Source organism: Balaenoptera acutorostrata, chromosome 3 (genome assembly GCF_949987535.1).
Source record: "Balaenoptera acutorostrata chromosome 3, mBalAcu1.1, whole genome shotgun sequence".
Taxonomy (NCBI): domain Eukaryota; kingdom Metazoa; phylum Chordata; class Mammalia; order Artiodactyla; family Balaenopteridae; genus Balaenoptera; species Balaenoptera acutorostrata.
In genome coordinates this window covers 24937296-24944056 of record NC_080066.1, presented here as the reverse complement: position 1 = coordinate 24944056, position 6761 = coordinate 24937296, and the positions used below count along the sequence as shown (strand labels likewise).

The following is a 6761-nucleotide window of genomic DNA, read 5'->3' as shown; positions in this document are numbered from 1 at the left end:
AACATGTGGTATACTTCATCCAATGCCCACCTCCTTCCTTTATTTCATTAGCAAACAGATTGCATGCAAGTATATCTAGGGCAGAAACCTCACTTCCTCACTCTAAAAACTTAGAGTTTTTAAATCTCACTCTAAAACTTAAGAGTTAAAAGTCGGTAACTTACTATTTATTCACCACCTACACGTTTGCAATATATAATAGATGATTCTTAGAGGGTAAAACACAAATGCTCTATAAAAGTGCCGAAAACACTATTAAGAAGAGACTTCGGCGCTGCCCTCCAGCGCGGGTGATGAAAAGCGAGCCAGACTGGGAGGCGGCGCGGCTGCAGTGCCGCGGGGAGGGCGGCTCGGGTCGCCTTCTGCAGCCGCGTCGCCGTCCGTTCCCGTCGTCGGCACGGGGGCGCCGAGCGGCTCCAGCCCTGCGCCGGGGCGGAAGCTGCGGCCGTCGCGGCGGCCGGATGCGCGTCCCGCCTGAGCGCCCGGAGGACACGCGGGTGCATCTGTTTGCCGCCGGAGGATGTGGTGGAACAGTGGGAGCTCTTCTGACGTGTCCACTGGAAGCTGTGAAAACACGGCTGCAGTCATCTTCTGGGACACTTCACATCCCTGAAGTTCAGCTGAACACCATGGCTAGAGCCAGTGTCGATCGACTAGTGTCTCCCGGACCTCTCCATTGTCTAAAGGTGATCTTGGAAAAAGAAGGGCCTCGTTCTCTGTTTAGAGGATTAGGCCGCAATTTACTGGGGGTGGCCCCTCCCAGAGCAATATACTTTGCTGCTTATTCCATCCGCACGGAAAAGTTGAATGGTTTATTTGATCCTGATTCTACCCAGGTACACGATTTCAGCTGCCATGGCAGGCATTTACTGTACATTTCTCCCGAGAAAAGAGTGAGATCGTGTCATGTCATGCTCCCCACCCGCAGGTCACTTCCTGTAGAAATATGGACTAACTTAAACCTCGTTGTACTGCAATCACAGCGACCAACCCCATTTGGCTGATAAAGACTCGGTGACAGCTTGATGCAAGGAGCCGTGGGGAAAAGCAAATGGGCGCTTTTGAGTGTGTCCGTAAAGTGTATCAGACAGATGGACTTAGAGGATTTTATAGGGGCGTGTCTGCTTCATATGCTGGCATATCAGAGACTGTTATCCATTTTGTTATTTATGAAAGTATTAAGTAAAAACTCCTGGAATGTAAGATTGCTTCTATGATGGAAAATGAAGAAGAGTCTGTAAAAGAAGCATCAAATTTTGTGGGAATGATGCTAGCTGCTGCCACCTCAAAAATGTGTGCCACAACTATAGCACATCCACCTGAAGTTGTAAGAACAAGACTGCATGAAGAGGGAACAAAATTAGATCCTTTTTTCAGACACTGTCTTTGCTTGTTCAAGAAGAAGGCTATGGGTCTCTTTACCGTGGTCTGACAACTCATCTGGTGAGACAGATTCCAAACACAGCCATTATGATGGCCACCTATGAATTAGTGGTCTACCTGCTCAACGGATATCACCACCAGGCTGCTGTACTATAAAGAGGGAAGACCAAAAGATACAGTGGACCGTGGAGTACCGAAGCCAGCTTGGTGGACAGAAGGAAAATAGTGTGGGAACATGGAACTATACCTAAGTGGAAGTTTGGTTGTAGGAATTAAAGTAATCATAACCCCATTACTTAGTCTTTTAGTAATGTGAAAAAAACCCTTGGCTGCCTCCAAGAAAAAGCCTTTAGAAGCGCTCCTTCTTCAAAATTGCCATTTTCTCTACCATGTCCATAGGACACAGTTGGCATTTTGTTGATTTATGGCCATCAGAGTATAGTGTTTATTCCGTGAGCACTTTTCCAGTCTTCTAGACAAAGCCATCTGTAACTATATACTATACGATAACTATCCAAAGATAGTATTGACAGTCATAAATTTCTAACTTCTGTATAATTCCTATAAAATTGAAAAATAACAATGAGAGTAGTATTTTCACATTTCCTTGAAAGGATCTGGCACTATATTTTAAAGTTAATCATTTGCCATTAGTAGTCACTGTTTTTGACAACAAATGAAGTAGTGTCTAAACGTGTTTATTTTTAGCTTTAAAATCTTTTGGTTTCCACTGCTCACAGGTGCTTTATGTTTAGCACAATTGAACACTTAAATTGTTTGTTAATGTATCAACTCAAATGGTAATAGTCTGGGACACAATAAACCAGTAAAATGTTGATTCTTGGCTAGTTCAGTGACTTGAGCATGTCCTCTTATCTTTTCTAACCTAATGATACATGAATGAATGCAATGTCTTTTCAGTGACTTATTGATTATGAACTTGAATTATCCCCTGTCATACCTAGGTATCATTTTCTTAAAGTGGAAAAAATTTACTGCTTCTGAATTTTTCTCTATTTGGTTTCACATTAAGAATTTGAACCTTTGAATTATTTCCAGAAGCTCTGCATACATTGCATTTATTTAGTAGAGAAAATGGTAATTTTCAGCTTTGCCCTTACAAAGTGCTTTTTTTTTTTAAGGTGACGTTATAAATATCTGGGGCAGCATACACATTATGAAGAAGGGCCCTCTGCTATCTGATTGAGCAGGTAGTGATCCTAATTAACTTATAGTTTTATAAATGAATAAACTGCTTTGGACAAGGAATTTATTCCATCCTAATTTCTTGAATGGTAAAACATAGAAAGATTCAAGTTAATTCAGATTAAGCGTGTTAACAGGATATAGCTTTTACATTTTGCTGTTGAGTTCAACTGCACCTTTTAATACTTTAAATGTATTATATGTATGGCCCTTATGAAGATATTTGCTGTAATTCTATGAAAAGACTTTCACTTACGGATGTTGCTATACTGGTGTATAAAACATACAATTAAACTCCAGTGTGGTACTCAAAAAAATAAAAAGGAAGAGATTTCGTCTTGCAGGATTTTAGAGCTAGGAAGAGATCATCTAGATTAAACTCTTCATTCTACAGGTGACAGAACTAAAGTCCAGAGAGGTGACGTGTCATTCCCAAGGTCAACCAGTAGTGATGGTACCAAGACAGGGTCCCAACTGGGCTGCACCTGTGTCCTAGTCCCTCACTGCAGTGCTTTCTGATCGGCTAGAAACATACACGTAAGTGATCTTAATTATTTCCCTAAGTCTTTCTATCACAAGTGAATTAACAACAAAAATGATACCAAGGCTTTAGAAAAACGATTTTTTCGAGCCCTCCCAGCCACACACAATAGAAAGCAAATATCATCCGCTGCTATTTATACTCAGGAATTCAATTTTCTATTTCACAATCTCACAGAACAACTTGTGGCTCCTGGCAAGTCTGATGTAAATCCTGGAGCACGTAACTGACACTGTGTGCTAGAGGGATCAGAGAACTTGGGGGGATAAAGGACCCCAGCCCACCAAGGGCCACATGACTCACACAATTCAATCCGATGAAGAGGCTGGTGACATAGCCCCATCAGTTCTGTTAAGTGCATTTCTCCTCTTTCCAAGCCCCACTCACTGCTGGTCCTTCCTTAGCCAAGACTTTTCCAACCACATTATTACTTCCCTATTATCCGTTTCATGTCATACTAACGTAATTAGGGGTGGGGATGCATCTTTCCTAATCACACCCAATTTCTCTTTATTTTATCTTCTGGGAAGAGAGACTATTTCAGGTCACCATCCATCCACACACTAGACACAGACTTTTAAATGACTTGCTGTTTTCCGACAGGCATATCTCTGGAACACTGGAAAATTGATATTACACTTGCAGAACGGTGGCCCTTGAAATTAGGTCAATAGTAAAAGAGCTCCTGTGACTAGGAGTTTTGTTTGTCAGTAAATATTTGCTGAGCACCTGCTGTGTGTGCTAAGCTGTGCGGCTACAGAAATCAAGACATCTTTCAAGATCTCTAGAATTCAGTCTCCTTGGGAAGGAAGCTGAATTGAGATTTCAGTGTGACAAGGGAGATAAGTGAGGAACCAAAGAAACAGAGAGGAGGAGTGTCTGGGGCCAGCTGGGCAAGTCAGTGAAATCTTACCTGGGGATTGTGATGTTTGAGCTCTTATCCAATAGCCAGGCAGAGAAAAGACAGTGGCAACAACATCAAACTGGGGAATTATAAGTAGCTCCAGTAGTGCCAAAGGATGGCTCAGGAGCTAGGAGTCCCAGCAGATGGGGTGCAGCAGGTAAAAGGGGTTGAAGCACCCCTTCCTCTTCTGTAGTTTCTCTCTCCGCAGAGCTCTTAGCTCCCAAATGCCAAAGATGACCCGATCTGTTTAGGCTGGTTGCCCAAAATACATTTCAGAATTCCTAGACATCTTTAAAATTCAGCTCCCATTCACTTAGGTTTTCCACCTCTCCCAAGGACACGGGCAATCAGTGCCTGGTTTTTGGAATACTGCCCTCAGGTTCACAGCTGCTGAATTCTTAAAGCACAATCAACAGAGCGCAGAAGCGAAAATGAGCTAAATTTAATCCCCATTAAATGAAGAACTTTGGGGGGTATTAACCAACTCCTTCTTAATGAAAAGTGATTTCCCACTTCGAAGAAAGGCTTTCCCCTTAGAGAAAAATCTGTATTTCTCAAATTGTTATTTCTTAAAATAGCTAGCAGGCCAGCATTATTTGTGGGGGTTTTTCTGTGTTTAGTCTTTGGAACTCTGAACTGTACTTAAAATATAGTATATTTTCAACAGTTAAATGGGAGAGAAGGGGTTACGGGTGGTTCAGAGAATTAAAAGTATATGAATATTTTTCAGAGACTACTGAAATTTTTATGTCCTTGGCCAGAGATTGTCTGAAAGGAGTAGAAAAATCCTGATTTTTTTAAGGAGTAGGTAAAAGTCCTGTAATACCTCTGGAGAGAATACTTCAGTTGGATTCAAAGGGGTCAGGTCTCTTTGTATAGATAATAGAGGCCATACAAAGAATGGATAATATTAACCATAGAAAGAAAGATGAAATATTTAGGTTGGTGTCTCCACAGGACCTACGACAAAGAATAACACCAACTTCATCTTACAAGTCTTTTTTTTGCTATGTAATTATGCCTTTTTTTTCCTCCTCTGTTGGGTACTGCTCAGTGCCTAACTCTGGCTTAAATTTTAAAGGCAGTAATTAAGCCCTAGAAACTTCTGGTGCCAAAGCTGTTCTGCGGTGCTGTTAGTACAGTCAATCACCAAGCTGCCCCCTTGGGGCTCCTTCCCAGAAGCTGTCAGAGGCAACTCCATGTTTATGGGAGAGTCTCTCGATACTTTATACTCATTGGGATAAAATTAAGTCAAGGAGCATTCAGTTAAAATGTCAGGGTAAGTAAATGAGCTGTACCGGGTCCCTCCATTTAATTTGCATCAAAGACTTCGAACTGGGGGAATAAAGATGCTGGAGCCGTGTTCTGGCTGAGTAATTCTGGGCTACAGCAGGTACAAGTTTGCTCATTAGGTCGTGGAAGACTGGAGACGTACCATCTCTTCTGTGGATGCTCAAAAAAAATAACACAGGCATTTAGGGGCTCTGATACCAACCCCCAAAACGGGACAAGAGCTGGTGAAGCACCAATGGGATAATATGCAACTCTCATACCTCGTTGGAGATGCAGAGAAGAAAGAGCACATATGGTTTGTGGCCTCTGGGAGTTTACAGATTAGTGGGGAAAACAATTCAACGAACAAGGGTACAATGAACAAAAGAGATGCAATAGGAATGATCCTGGATGTTTGTCTATAAGTGGTATTAATTAGAGAAAATTTGAAACTGAAATTTTGAGAGCCAAGAGAGACCATAGAAACTGTCTCATCTATAGGTCCAAGCCTTGCCTTAGGGATTCTGCTAAAAGTTTCCCATCATGTCCCCTCTGCAAGGTTGCCAGGAGAGGTTACCCCAGGTGGCAGTAGCAAATAGTCCTCATGTTACACTGAATACGTTTTTGTCATCCATCAGCCCCCATCACCAGCCACAATTCCATCCACATGCATCTCTACATACACCCACGTGAGGCCTTCCTCGATGCACTTACCCAGTGTATGAACTACTCCGAGAGTGTATACGTCACCCTCCGTCGATATTCCTGCTGACGCTCCGCAGGTGAGCCGGCCTCCTTGCCCCTCCCACCTGTACTCACGCTTCCTCCGTGCAGTCAGCGCCAAGCAGCCCAGCCCTTCCATCTGGAGTCTTCTCCAGAAGACTCCAAACCCCCTTCCCTGACCAGCAGCCTCCCAAACACCCCGAAGTGAGCCGTGTTCTGCTCTCTTAACCTGGATCAATTGTTCTGTTTTCATTGACTTTGTCATTATACCATGTTAGTCTTTGAGAATCAGTATCTTTCATTTTTCACCCACTGTCCAATGTGAGAGCATCATGTAATGGATGTTTACCGAGTTCAACTTCAAGAATGAGTCCCTGATAAATGATTTCTAAATGACACTCTTTAGCACATTTAGAAGTGCATGCTTTACCGTATTTCGATTTACTCTTATCCGTTTGCATAAGTTTAATTCTGAAGAATCCACCAACATTTTACCAAAGACTTCCCTTCCTAGTAATTGGGCATTCATTTTCCTAATACCCTGCATCCATTTAAAGGCAGTTTCCTGTTTTCATGCATTTTAAGCGTAACAAAGATTGAGTAGAGAGTAGACATCTATGGGACATCCCAACAGAATCTGCTCTAGTTTTGCCAAGTTCCTATAAAACTCCGCTATTCTGCTCTCAATTACTCTTTGCTTGGTAACCAGCTCAGCGTCAGTCAGAAGGCACA

At 42.4% G+C, this 6761-nt stretch overlaps 1 pseudogene; it reads left to right on the top strand.

Moving 5' to 3' along the window:
* Positions 1–227: 227 nt before the first annotated feature.
* LOC103010020 (solute carrier family 25 member 36-like) lies at positions 228–1609 on the top strand (annotated as a pseudogene).
* The last annotated feature ends 5152 nt before the right edge of the window (positions 1610–6761 follow it).